The sequence below is a fragment of the Narcine bancroftii genome, chromosome 7 (genome assembly GCF_036971445.1).
Source record: "Narcine bancroftii isolate sNarBan1 chromosome 7, sNarBan1.hap1, whole genome shotgun sequence".
NCBI classification, from domain to species: Eukaryota; Metazoa; Chordata; class Chondrichthyes; order Torpediniformes; family Narcinidae; genus Narcine; species Narcine bancroftii.
Window position 1 is genome coordinate 124054437 of NC_091475.1, and position 13979 is coordinate 124068415.

The following is a 13979-nucleotide window of genomic DNA, read 5'->3' on the forward strand; positions in this document are numbered from 1 at the left end:
CTGATTCCCCGCCTCTGATTCCCCGTGTTTGATTCCCTGCCTCTGATTCCCCGCCTCTGATTCCCCATCTCTGATTTACCGCCTTTGATTCGCCACCTCTGATTCCCCATATCTGATTCCCCACCTCTGTTTCCCCGCCTCTGATTCCCCGCCTCTGATTCTCCATATCTCATTCCCCGCCTCTGAATCCCCATCTCTGATTCCCGGACTCTGATTCCCCACCTCTAATTCTCGGCCTCTTATTCCCAGCATCTGATTCCAGGCCTCTGATTCCCGGCCTCTGACTCCCGGCTTCTGATTCTGATTCCCTGCCTCTGATTCCCCATCTCTGATTCCGCACATCTGATTACCTGCCTCTGATTCCCCACCTCTGATTCCCCATATCTGATTCCCCGCCTCTGTTTCCACGCCTCTGATTCCCCGCCTCTGTTTCCCCATATCTAATTCCCCACCTCCGATGCCCCAACTCTGATTCCCCGCCTCTGATTCCCTAGCTCTGATTCACCGCCTTTGATTCGCCACCTCTGATTCCCCATATCTGATTCCCCACCTCTGTTTCCCCGCATCTGATTCCCCGCCTCTGATTCTCCATATCTCATTCCCCGCCTCTGACTCCCCATCTCTGATTCCCGGTCTCTGATTCCCCACCTCTGATTCCCGGCCTCTTATTCCCAGCATCTGATTCCAGGCCTCTGATTCCCGTCCTCTGACTCCCCGCTTCTGATTCTGATTCCCTGCCTCTGATTCCCCATCTCTGATTCCGCACATCTGATTACCTGCCTCTGATTCCCCACCTCTGATTCCCCATATCTGATTCCCCGCCTCTGTTTCCACGCCTCTGATTCCCCGCCTCTGTTTCCCCATATCTAATTCCCCACCTCTGATGCCCCAACTCTGATTCCCCGCCTCTGATTCCACAGCTCTGATTCCCCGCCTCTGATTCCCCACATCCGATTCCCCATATCTGATTCCCCGCCTCTGTTTCCCCGCCCCTGATTCCCCGCCTCTGTTTCCCCATATCTGATTCCCCGCCTCTGATTCCCAACTATGATTCCCCGCCTCTTATTCCCCAGCTCTGATTCCCCGCCTCTGTTTCCCCATATCTGATTCCCCGCCTCTATTTGCCCGCCTCTGATTCCCCGCCTCTGTTTCCCCATATCTGATTCCCCGCCTCTGATTCCCAACTATGATTCCCTGCCTCTAATTTCCCAGCTCTGATTCCCCGCCTCTGATTCCCCGTGTCTGATTTCCTGCCTCTGATTCCCCGCCTCTGATTACCCATGTATGATTCACCGCCTCTGATTCCCCACCTCTGATTCCCCATCTCTGATTCCGCACATCCGATTCCCTGACTCTGATTCCCCGCCTCTGATTCACTGCCTCTTCTTCCCCAGCTCTGATTCCCCGCCTCTGATTCCCCGCGTCTTATTCCCTGCTTCTGATTCTGATTCCCTGCCTCTGATTCCCCATCTCTGATTCCGCACATCTGATTCCCTGCCTCTGATTCCCCACCTCTGATTCCCCATATGTGATTCCCCGCCTCTGTTTCCCCACCTCTGATTCCCCGCCTCTGTTTCCCCATATCTAAGTCCCCGCCTCTGATTCCCCAACTCTGATTCCCCACCTCTGATTCCCCAGCTCTCATTCCCCGCCTCTGATCCCCGCATCTGATTCCCTGCATCTGATTCCCAGCCTCTGATTCCCTGCCTCTGATTCCCAACCTCTGATTCCCCACCTCTGATTCCCCATATCTGATTCCCCGCCTCTGTTTCCACGCCTCTGATTCCCCGCCTCTGTTTCCCCATATCTGATTCCCCGCCTCTATTTGCCCACCTCTGATTCCCCACCTCTGTTTCCCTATATCAGATTCCCCGCCTCTGAATCCCCAACTCTGATTCCCTGCATCTAATTCCCCAGCTCTGATTCCCCGCCTCTGATTCCCCGTGTCTGATTTCCTGCCTCTCATTCCCCGCCTCTGATTACCCATGTCTGATTAACCGCCTCTGATTCCCCACCTCTGATTCCCCATCTCTGATTCCGCACATCCGATTCCCTGCCTCTGATTCCCCGCCTCTGATTCACCGCCTCTGATTCCCGGCCTCTGATTTCCCGCCTCTGATTCCCTGCCACTGATACCCCGCCCCTGATTCCCCACCTCTGATTCCCCATATCTGATTCCCCGCCTCTGTTTCCCCGCCTCTGATTCCCCGCCTCTGATTCCCCATATCTCATTCCCCGCCTCTGAATCCCCATCTCTGATTCCCGGACTCTGATTCCCCACCTCTGATTCCCGTCCTCTTATTCCCGGCATCTGATTCCGGCCTCTGATTCCCTGCTTCTGATTCTGATTCCCTGCCTTTGATTCCCCATCTCTGATTCCGCACATCTGATTCCCTGCCTCTGATTCCACACCTCTGATTCCCCATATCTGATTCCCCGCCTCTGTTTCCCCGCCTCAGATTCCCTTCCACTGATACCCCTTTCCTGATTCCCCACCTCTGTTTCCCCATATCTGATTCCCCACCTCTGTTTCCCCGCCTCTGATTCCCCGCCTCTGATTCCCCATATCTCATTCCCCGCCTCAGAATCCCCATCTCTGATTCCCGGACTCTGATTCCCCACCTCTGATTTCCCATATCTCATTCCCCGCCTCTGATTCGCCAGCTATGATTCCCCAACTCTGATTCCCCGCGTCTGATTCCCTGCCTCTGATTCCCCGCCTCTGATTCCACATCTCTGATTCAACACCTCTGATTCCCCGCGTCTGATTCCCCGCCTCTGATTCCCCATCTCTGATTCCCCATCTCTGATTCCCCAATTCTGATTCCCCGCCTCTGATTCCCCAGCTCTGATTCCTCGCCTCTGATTCCCCGTTTTAGATTCCCTGCCTCTGATTCCCGGCCTCTGATTCCCCATCTCTGATTCACCGCCTTTGATTCGCCACCTCTGATTCCCCATATCTGATTCCCCGCCTCTGTTTCCCCGCCTCTGATTCCCCGCCTCTGATTCCCCATATCTCATTCCCCGCCTCTGAATCCCCATCTCTGATTCCCGGACTCTGATTCCCCACCTCTGATTCCCGGCCTCTTATTCCCGGCATCTGATTCCGGCCTCTGATTCCCGGCCTCTGATTCCCTGCTTCTGATTCTGATTCCCTGCCTCTGATTCCCCATCTCTGATTCCGCACATCTGATTACCTGCCTCTGATTCCCCACCTCTGATTCCCCATATCTGATTCCCCGCCTCTGTTTCCACGCCTCTGATTCCCCGCCTCTGTTTCCCCATATCTAATTCCCCACCTCTGATGCCCCAACTCTGATTCCCCGCCTCTGATTCCCTAGCTCTGATTCACCGCCTTTGATTCGCCACCTCTGATTCCCCATATCTGATTCCCCACCTCTGTTTCCCCGCATCTGATTCCCCGCCTCTGATTCTCCATATCTCATTCCCCGCCTCTGACTCCCCATCTCTGATTCCCGGTCTCTGATTCCCCACCTCTGATTCCCGGCCTCTTATTCCCAGCATCTGATTCCAGGCCTCTGATTCCCGTCCTCTGACTCCCCGCTTCTGATTCTGATTCCCTGCCTCTGATTCCCCATCTCTGATTCCGCACATCTGATTACCTGCCTCTGATTCCCCACCTCTGATTCCCCATATCTGATTCCCCGCCTCTGTTTCCACGCCTCTGATTCCCCGCCTCTGTTTCCCCATATCTAATTCCCCACCTCTGATGCCCCAACTCTGATTCCCCGCCTCTGATTCCACAGCTCTGATTCCCCGCCTCTGATTCCCCACATCCGATTCCCCATATCTGATTCCCCGCCTCTGTTTCCCCGCCCCTGATTCCCCGCCTCTGTTTCCCCATATCTGATTCCCCGCCTCTGATTCCCAACTATGATTCCCCGCCTCTTATTCCCCAGCTCTGATTCCCCGCCTCTGTTTCCCCATATCTGATTCCCCGCCTCTATTTGCCCGCCTCTGATTCCCCGCCTCTGTTTCCCCATATCTGATTCCCCGCCTCTGATTCCCAACTATGATTCCCTGCCTCTAATTTCCCAGCTCTGATTCCCCGCCTCTGATTCCCCGTGTCTGATTTCCTGCCTCTGATTCCCCGCCTCTGATTACCCATGTATGATTCACCGCCTCTGATTCCCCACCTCTGATTCCCCATCTCTGATTCCGCACATCCGATTCCCTGACTCTGATTCCCCGCCTCTGATTCACTGCCTCTTCTTCCCCAGCTCTGATTCCCCGCCTCTGATTCCCCGCGTCTTATTCCCTGCTTCTGATTCTGATTCCCTGCCTCTGATTCCCCATCTCTGATTCCGCACATCTGATTCCCTGCCTCTGATTCCCCACCTCTGATTCCCCATATGTGATTCCCCGCCTCTGTTTCCCCACCTCTGATTCCCCGCCTCTGTTTCCCCATATCTAAGTCCCCGCCTCTGATTCCCCAACTCTGATTCCCCACCTCTGATTCCCCAGCTCTCATTCCCCGCCTCTGATCCCCGCATCTGATTCCCTGCATCTGATTCCCAGCCTCTGATTCCCTGCCTCTGATTCCCAACCTCTGATTCCCCACCTCTGATTCCCCATATCTGATTCCCCGCCTCTGTTTCCACGCCTCTGATTCCCCGCCTCTGTTTCCCCATATCTGATTCCCCGCCTCTATTTGCCCACCTCTGATTCCCCACCTCTGTTTCCCTATATCAGATTCCCCGCCTCTGAATCCCCAACTCTGATTCCCTGCATCTAATTCCCCAGCTCTGATTCCCCGCCTCTGATTCCCCGTGTCTGATTTCCTGCCTCTCATTCCCCGCCTCTGATTACCCATGTCTGATTAACCGCCTCTGATTCCCCACCTCTGATTCCCCATCTCTGATTCCGCACATCCGATTCCCTGCCTCTGATTCCCCGCCTCTGATTCACCGCCTCTGATTCCCGGCCTCTGATTTCCCGCCTCTGATTCCCTGCCACTGATACCCCGCCCCTGATTCCCCACCTCTGATTCCCCATATCTGATTCCCCGCCTCTGTTTCCCCGCCTCTGATTCCCCGCCTCTGATTCCCCATATCTCATTCCCCGCCTCTGAATCCCCATCTCTGATTCCCGGACTCTGATTCCCCACCTCTGATTCCCGTCCTCTTATTCCCGGCATCTGATTCCGGCCTCTGATTCCCTGCTTCTGATTCTGATTCCCTGCCTTTGATTCCCCATCTCTGATTCCGCACATCTGATTCCCTGCCTCTGATTCCACACCTCTGATTCCCCATATCTGATTCCCCGCCTCTGTTTCCCCGCCTCAGATTCCCTTCCACTGATACCCCTTTCCTGATTCCCCACCTCTGTTTCCCCATATCTGATTCCCCACCTCTGTTTCCCCGCCTCTGATTCCCCGCCTCTGATTCCCCATATCTCATTCCCCGCCTCAGAATCCCCATCTCTGATTCCCGGACTCTGATTCCCCACCTCTGATTTCCCATATCTCATTCCCCGCCTCTGATTCGCCAGCTATGATTCCCCAACTCTGATTCCCCGCGTCTGATTCCCTGCCTCTGATTCCCCGCCTCTGATTCCACATCTCTGATTCAACACCTCTGATTCCCCGCGTCTGATTCCCCGCCTCTGATTCCCCATCTCTGATTCCCCATCTCTGATTCCCCAATTCTGATTCCCCGCCTCTGATTCCCCAGCTCTGATTCCTCGCCTCTGATTCCCCGTTTTAGATTCCCTGCCTCTGATTCCCGGCCTCTGATTCCCCATCTCTGATTCACCGCCTTTGATTCGCCACCTCTGATTCCCCATATCTGATTCCCCGCCTCTGTTTCCCCGCCTCTGATTCCCCGCCTCTGATTCCCCATATCTCATTCCCCGCCTCTGAATCCCCATCTCTGATTCCCGGACTCTGATTCCCCACCTCTGATTCCCGGCCTCTTATTCCCGGCATCTGATTCCGGCCTCTGATTCCCGGCCTCTGATTCCCTGCTTCTGATTCTGATTCCCTGCCTCTGATTCCCCATCTCTGATTCCGCACATCTGATTCCCTGCCTCTGATTCCCCACCTCTGATTCCCCATATCTGACTCCCCGCCTCTGTTTCCCCGCCTCTGATTCCCCGCCTCTGTTTCCCAATATCTAAGTCCCCGCCTCTGATTCCCCAACTCTGATTCCCCACCTCTGATTCCCCAGCTCTGATTCCCCGCCTCTGATTACCCGCATCTGATTCCCTGCATCAGATTCCAAGCCTCTGATTCCCAACCTCTGATTCCCCACCTCTGATTCCCCATATCTGAATCCCAGCCTCTGTTTCCCCGCCTCTGATTCCCCACCTCTGTTTCCCCATATCTGATTCCCGGCCTCTGATTCCCCGCCTCTGATTCCCCGCCTCTGATTCCCTGCCTCTGATTCCCCATCCCCGATTCCGCACATCTGATTCCCTGCCTCTGATTCCCCGCCTCTGATTCCCCGCCTCTGATTCCCTGCCTCTGATTCCCAACCTCTGATTCCCCACCTCTGATTCCCCATATTTGATTCCCCGCCTCTGTTTCCCCGCCTCAGATTCCCCTCCTCTGATTCCCCAACTATAATTCCCCGCCTCTGATTCCCCAGCTCTGATTCCCCGTGTTTGATTCCCTGCCTCTGATTCCCTGCCCTGATTCCCCATCTCTGTTTCACCGCCTTTGATTCGCCACCTCTGATTCCCCATATCTGATTCCCCGCCTCTGTTTCCCCGCCTCTGATTCCCTGCCTCTGATTCCCAACCTCTGATTCCACACCTCTGATTCCGCATATCTGATTCCCCGCCTCTGTTTCCCCGCCTCTGATTCCATGCCCCTGTTTCCCCATATCTGATTCCCTGCCTCTGATTCCCCAACTCTCATTCCCCGCCTCTGATTCCCCAGCTCTGATTCCCCGCCTCTGATTTCCCGTGTTTGATTCCCTGCCTCTGATTCCCCGCCTCTGATTCCCCATCTCTGATTCACCGCCTTTGATTCGCCACCTCTGATTCCACATATTTGATTCCCCACCTCTGTTTCCCCGCCTCTGATTCCCCGCCTCTGATTCTCCATATCTCATTCCCCGCCTCTGAATCCCCATCTCTGATTCCCGGACTCTGATTCCCCACCTCTGATTCCCGGCCTCTTATTCCCAGCATCTGATTCCCGGCCTCTGATTCCCGGCCTATGATTCCCCGCTTCTGATTCTGATTCCCTGCCTCTGATTCCCCATATCTGATTCCCCGCCTCTGTTTCCACGCCTCTGATTCCCCGCCTCTGTTTCCCCATATCTAATTCCCCACCTCTGATGCCCCAACTCTGATTCCCCGCCTCTGATTCCACAGCTCTGATTCCCCGCCTCTGATTCCCCACATCCGATTCCCCATATCTGATTCCCCGCCTCTGTTTCCCCGCCCCTGATTCCCCGCCTCTGTTTCCCCATATCTGATTCCCCGCCTCTGATTCCCAACTATGATTCCCCGCCTCTTATTCCCCAGCTCTGATTCCCCGCCTCTGTTTCCCCATATCTGATGCCCCGCCTCTATTTGCCCGCCTCTGATTCCCCGCCTCTGTTTCCCCATATCTGATTCCACGCCTCTGATTCCCAACTATGATTCCCTGCCTCTAATTTCCCAGCTCTGATTCCCCGCCTCTGATTCCCCGTGTCTGATTTCCTGCCTCTGATTCCCCGCCTCTGATTACCCATGTCTGATTCACCGCCTCTGATTCCCCACCTCTGATTCCCCATCTCTGATTCTGCACATCCGATTCCCTGCCTCTGATTCCCCGCCTCTGATTCACTGCCTCTGCTTCCCCAGTTCTGATTCCCCGCCTCTGATTCATCGCGTCTTATTCCCTGCTTCTGATTCTGATTCCCTGCCTCTGATTCCCCATCTCTGATTCCGCACATCTGATTCCCTGCCTCTGATTCCCCACCTCTGATTCCCCATATCTGATTCCCCGCCTCTGTTTCCCCACCTCTGATTCCCCGCCTCTGTTTCCCCATATCTAAGTCCCCGCCTCTGATTCCCCAACTCTGATTCCCCACCTCTGATTCCCCAGCTCTCATTCCCCGCCTCTGATCCCCGCAACTGATTCCCTGCATCTGATTCCCAGCCTCTGATTCCCTGCCTCTGATTCCCAACCTCTGATTCCCCACCTCTGATTCCGCACATCTGATTACCTGCCTCTGATTCCCCACCTCTGATTCCGCACATCTGATTACCTGCCTCTGATTCCCCACCTCTGATTCCCCATATCTGATTCCTCGCCTCTGTTTCCCCGCCTCTGATTCCCCGCCTCTGATTCCCCAGCTCTGATTCCCCGCCTCTGATTTTCCGTGTTTGATTCCCTGCCTCTGATTCCCGGCCTCTGATTCCCCATCTCTGATTCACCGCCTTTGATTCGCCACCTCTGATTCCCCATATCTGATTCCCCTCCTCTGTTTCCCCGCCTCTGATTCCCCGCCTCTGATTCCCCATATCTCATTCCCCGCCTCTGAATCCCCATCTCTGATTCCCGGACTCTGATTCCCCATATCTCATTCCCCGCCTCTGAATCCCCATCTCTGATTCCCGGACTCTGATTCCCCACCTCTGATTCCCTGCTTCTGATTCTGATTCCCTGCCTTTGATTCCCCATCTCTGATTCCGCACATCTGATTCCCTGCCTCTGATTCCCCATCTCTGATTCCCCATATCTGATTCACCGCCTCTGTTTCCCCGCCTCTGATTCCCCGCCTCTGTTTCCCAATATCTAAGTCCCCGCCTCTGATTCCCCAACTCTAATTCCCAACCTCTGATTCCCCAGCTCTGATTCCCCGCCTCTGATTCCCCGCATCTGATTCCCTGCATCTGATTCCAAGCCTCTTATTCCCTGCCTCTGATTCCCAACCTCTGATTCCCCACCTCTGATTCCCCATATCTGATTCCCAGCCTCTGTTTCCCCGCCTCTGATTCCCCGCCTCTGTTTGCCATATCTGATTCCCGGCCTCTGGTTCCCCGCCTCTGATTCCCCGCCTCTGATTCCCTGCCTCTGATTCCCCATCTCCGATTCCGCACATCTGATTCCCTGCCTCTGATTCCCCGCCTCTGATTCCCCGCCTCTGATTCCCTGCCTCTGATTCCCAACCTCTGATTCCCCACCTCTGATTCCCCGTGTTTGATTCCCCGCCTCTGTTTCGCCGCCTCTGATTCCCCGCCTCTGATTCCCCAACTCTAATTCCCCGCCTCTGATTCCCCATATCTGATTCCCCGCCTCTGATTCCCCACCCCTGTTTCCCCATATCTGATTCCCTGCCTCTGATTCCCCAACTTTGATTCCCAGCATCTGATTCCCCAGCTCTGATTCCCCGCCTCTGATTCCCCGCATCTGATTCCCTGCATCTGATTCCAAGCCTCTGATTCCCTGCCTCTGATTCCCAACCTCTGATTCCCCACCTCTGATTCCCCATATCTGATCCCCAGCCTCTGTTTCCCCGCCTCTGTTTCCCCATATCTGATTCCCGGCCTCTGATTCCCCGCCTCTGATTCCCCGCCTCTGATTCCCTGCCTCTGATTCCCCATCTCCGATTCCGCACATCTGATTCCCTGCCTCTGATTCCCCGCCTCTGATTCCCCGCCTCTGATTCGCTGCATCTGATTCCCAACCTCTGATTCCCCACCTCTGATTCCCCGTGTTTGATTCCCCGCCTCTGTTTCCCCGCCTCTGATTCCCCGCCTCTGATTCCCCAACTCTAATTCCCCGCCTCTGATTCCCCATATCTGATTCCCTGCCTCTGTTTCCCCGCCTCTGATTCCCCGCCCCTGTTTCCCCATATCTGATTCCCTGCCTCTGATTCCCCAACTTTGATTCCCAGCCTCTGATTCCCCAGCTCTGATTCCCCGCCTCTGATTCCCCGTGTTTGATTCCCTGCCTCTGATTCCCCGCCTCTGATTCCCCATCTCTGATTTACCGCCTTTGATTCGCCACCTCTGATTCCCCATATCTGATTCCCCACCTCTGTTTCCCCGCCTCTGATTCCCCGCCTCTGATTCTCCATATCTCATTCCCCGCCTCTGAATCCCCATCTCTGATTCCCGGACTCTGATTCCCCACCTCTAATTCTCGGCCTCTTATTCCCAGCATCTGATTCCAGGCCTCTGATTCCCGGCCTCTGACTCCCCGCTTCTGATTCTGATTCCCTGCCTCTGATTCCCCATCTCTGATTCCGCACATCTGATTACCTGCCTCTGATTCCCCACCTCTGATTCCCCATATCTGATTCCCCGCCTCTGTTTCCACGCCTCTGATTCCCCGCCTCTGTTTCCCCATATCTAATTCCCCACCTCTGATGCCCCAACTCTGATTCCCCGCCTCTGATTCCCTAGCTCTGATTCACCGCCTTTGATTCGCCACCTCTGATTCCCCATATCTGATTCCCCACCTCTGTTTCCCCGCATCTGATTCCCCGCCTCTGATTCTCCATATCTCATTCCCCGCCTCTGACTCCCCATCTCTGATTCCCGGACTCTGATTCCCCACCTCTGATTCCCGGCCTCTTATTCCCAGCATCTGATTCCAGGCCTCTGATTCCCGTCCTCTGACTCCCCGCTTCTGATTCTGATTCCCTGCCTCTGATTCCCCATCTCTGATTCCGCACATCTGATTACCTGCCTCTGATTCCCCACCTCTGATTCCCCATATCTGATTCCCCGCCTCTGTTTCCACGCCTCTGATTCCCCGCCTCTGTTTCCCCATATCTAATTCCCCACCTCTGATGCCCCAACTCTGATTCCCCGCCTCTGATTCCACAGCTCTGATTCCCCGCCTCTGATTCCCCACATCCGATTCCCCATATCTGATTCCCCGCCTCTGTTTCCCCGCCCCTGATTCCCCGCCTCTGTTTCCCCATATCTGATTCCCCGCCTCTGATTCCCAACTATGATTCCCCGCCTCTTATTCCCCAGCTCTGATTCCCCGCCTCTGTTTCCCCATATCTGATTCCCCGCCTCTATTTGCCCGCCTCTGATTCCCCGCCTCTGTTTCCCCATATCTGATTCCCCGCCTCTGATTCCCAACTATGATTCCCTGCCTCTAATTTCCCAGCTCTGATTCCCCGCCTCTGATTCCCCGTGTCTGATTTCCTGCCTCTGATTCCCCGCCTCTGATTACCCATGTATGATTCACCGCCTCTGATTCCCCACCTCTGATTCCCCATCTCTGATTCCGCACATCCGATTCCCTGACTCTGATTCCCCGCCTCTGATTCACTGCCTCTTCTTCCCCAGCTCTGATTCCCCGCCTCTGATTCCCCGCGTCTTATTCCCTGCTTCTGATTCTGATTCCCTGCCTCTGATTCCCCATCTCTGATTCCGCACATCTGATTCCCTGCCTCTGATTCCCCACCTCTGATTCCCCATATGTGATTCCCCGCCTCTGTTTCCCCACCTCTGATTCCCCGCCTCTGTTTCCCCATATCTAAGTCCCCGCCTCTGATTCCCCAACTCTGATTCCCCACCTCTGATTCCCCAGCTCTCATTCCCCGCCTCTGATCCCCGCATCTGATTCCCTGCATCTGATTCCCAGCCTCTGATTCCCTGCCTCTGATTCCCAACCTCTGATTCCCCACCTCTGATTCCCCATATCTGATTCCCCGCCTCTGTTTCCACGCCTCTGATTCCCCGCCTCTGTTTCCCCATATCTGATTCCCCGCCTCTATTTGCCCACCTCTGATTCCCCACCTCTGTTTCCCTATATCAGATTCCCCGCCTCTGAATCCCCAACTCTGATTCCCTGCATCTAATTCCCCAGCTCTGATTCCCCGCCTCTGATTCCCCGTGTCTGATTTCCTGCCTCTCATTCTCCGCCTCTGATTACCCATGTCTGATTAACCGCCTCTGATTCCCCACCTCTGATTCCCCATCTCTGATTCCGCACATCCGATTCCCTGCCTCTGATTCCCCGCCTCTGATTCACCGCCTCTGATTCCCGGCCTCTGATTTCCCGCCTCTGATTCCCTGCCACTGATACCCCGCCCCTGATTCCCCACCTCTGATTCCCCATATCTGATTCCCCGCCTCTGTTTCCCCGCCTCTGATTCCCCGCCTCTGATTCCCCATATCTCATTCCCCGCCTCTGAATCCCCATCTCTGATTCCCGGACTCTGATTCCCCACCTCTGATTCCCGTCCTCTTATTCCCGGCATCTGATTCCGGCCTCTGATTCCCTGCTTCTGATTCTGATTCCCTGCCTTTGATTCCCCATCTCTGATTCCGCACATCTGATTCCCTGCCTCTGATTCCACACCTCTGATTCCCCATATCTGATTCCCCGCCTCTGTTTCCCCGCCTCAGATTCCCTGCCACTGATACCCCTTTCCTGATTCCCCACCTCTGATTCCCCATATCTGATTCCCCACCTCTGTTTCCCCGCCTCTGATTCCCCGCCTCTGATTCCCCATATCTCATTCCCCGCCTCAGAATCCCCATCTCTGATTCCCGGACTCTGATTCCCCACCTCTGATTTCCCATATCTCATTCCCCGCCTCTGATTCGCCAGCTATGATTCCCCAACTCTGATTCCCCGCGTCTGATTCCCTGCCTCTGATTCCCCGCCTCTGATTCCACATCTCTGATTCAACACCTCTGATTCCCCGCGTCTGATTCCCCGCCTCTGATTCCCCATCTCTGATTCCCCATCTCTGATTTCCCAATTCTGATTCCCCGCCTCTGATTCCCCAGCTCTGATTCCTCGCCTCTGATTCCCCGTTTTTGATTCCCTGCCTCTGATTCCCGGCCTCTGATTCCCCATCTCTGATTCACCGCCTTTGATTCGCCACCTCTGATTCCCCATATCTGATTCCCCGCCTCTGTTTCCCCGCCTCTGATTCCCCGCCTCTGATTCCCCATATCTCATTCCCCGCCTCTGAATCCCCATCTCTGATTCCCGGACTCTGATTCCCCACCTCTGATTCCCGGCCTCTTATTCCCGGCATCTGATTCCGGCCTCTGATTCCCGGCCTCTGATTCCCTGCTTCTGATTCTGATTCCCTGCCTCTGATTCCCCATCTCTGATTCCGCACATCTGATTCCCTGCCTCTGATTCCCCACCTCTGATTCCCCATATCTGACTCCCCGCCTCTGTTTCCCCGCCTCTGATTCCCCGCCTCTGTTTCCCAATATCTAAGTCCCCGCCTCTGATTCCCCAACTCTGATTCCCCACCTCTGATTCCCCAGCTCTGATTCCCCGCCTCTGATTACCCGCATCTGATTCCCTGCATCTGATTCCAAGCCTCTGATTCCCAGCCTCTGATTCCCCACCTCTGATTCCCCATATCTGAATCCCCGCCTCTGTTTCCCCGCCTCTGATTCCCCACCTCTGTTTCCCCATATCTGATTCCCGGCCTCTGATTCCCCGCCTCTGATTCCCCGCCTCTGATTCCCTGCCTCTGATTCCCCATCCCCGATTCCGCACATCTGATTCCCTGCCTCTGATTCCCCGCCTCTGATTCCCCGCCTCTGATTCCCTGCCTCTGATTCCCAACCTCTGATTCCCCACCTCTGATTCCCCATATTTGATTCCCCGCCTCTGTTTCCCCGCCTCAGATTCCCCTCCTCTGATTCCCCAACTATAATTCCCCGCCTCTGATTCCCCAGCTCTGATTCCCCGTGTTTGATTCCCTGCCTCTGATTCCCTGCCCAGATTCCCCATCTCTGTTTCACCGCCTTTGATTCGCCACCTCTGATTCCCCATATCTGATTCCCCGCCTCTGTTTCCCCGCCTCTGATTCCCTGCCTCTGATTCCCAACCTCTGATTCCACACCTCTGATTCCGCATATCTGATTCCCCGCCTCTGTTTCCCCGCCTCTGATTCCATGCCCCTGTTTCCCCATATCTGATTCCCTGCCTCTGATTCCCCAACTCTCATTCCCTGCCTCTGATTCCCCAGCTCTGATTCCCCGCCTCTGATTTCCCGTGTTTGATTCCCTGCCTCTGATTCCCC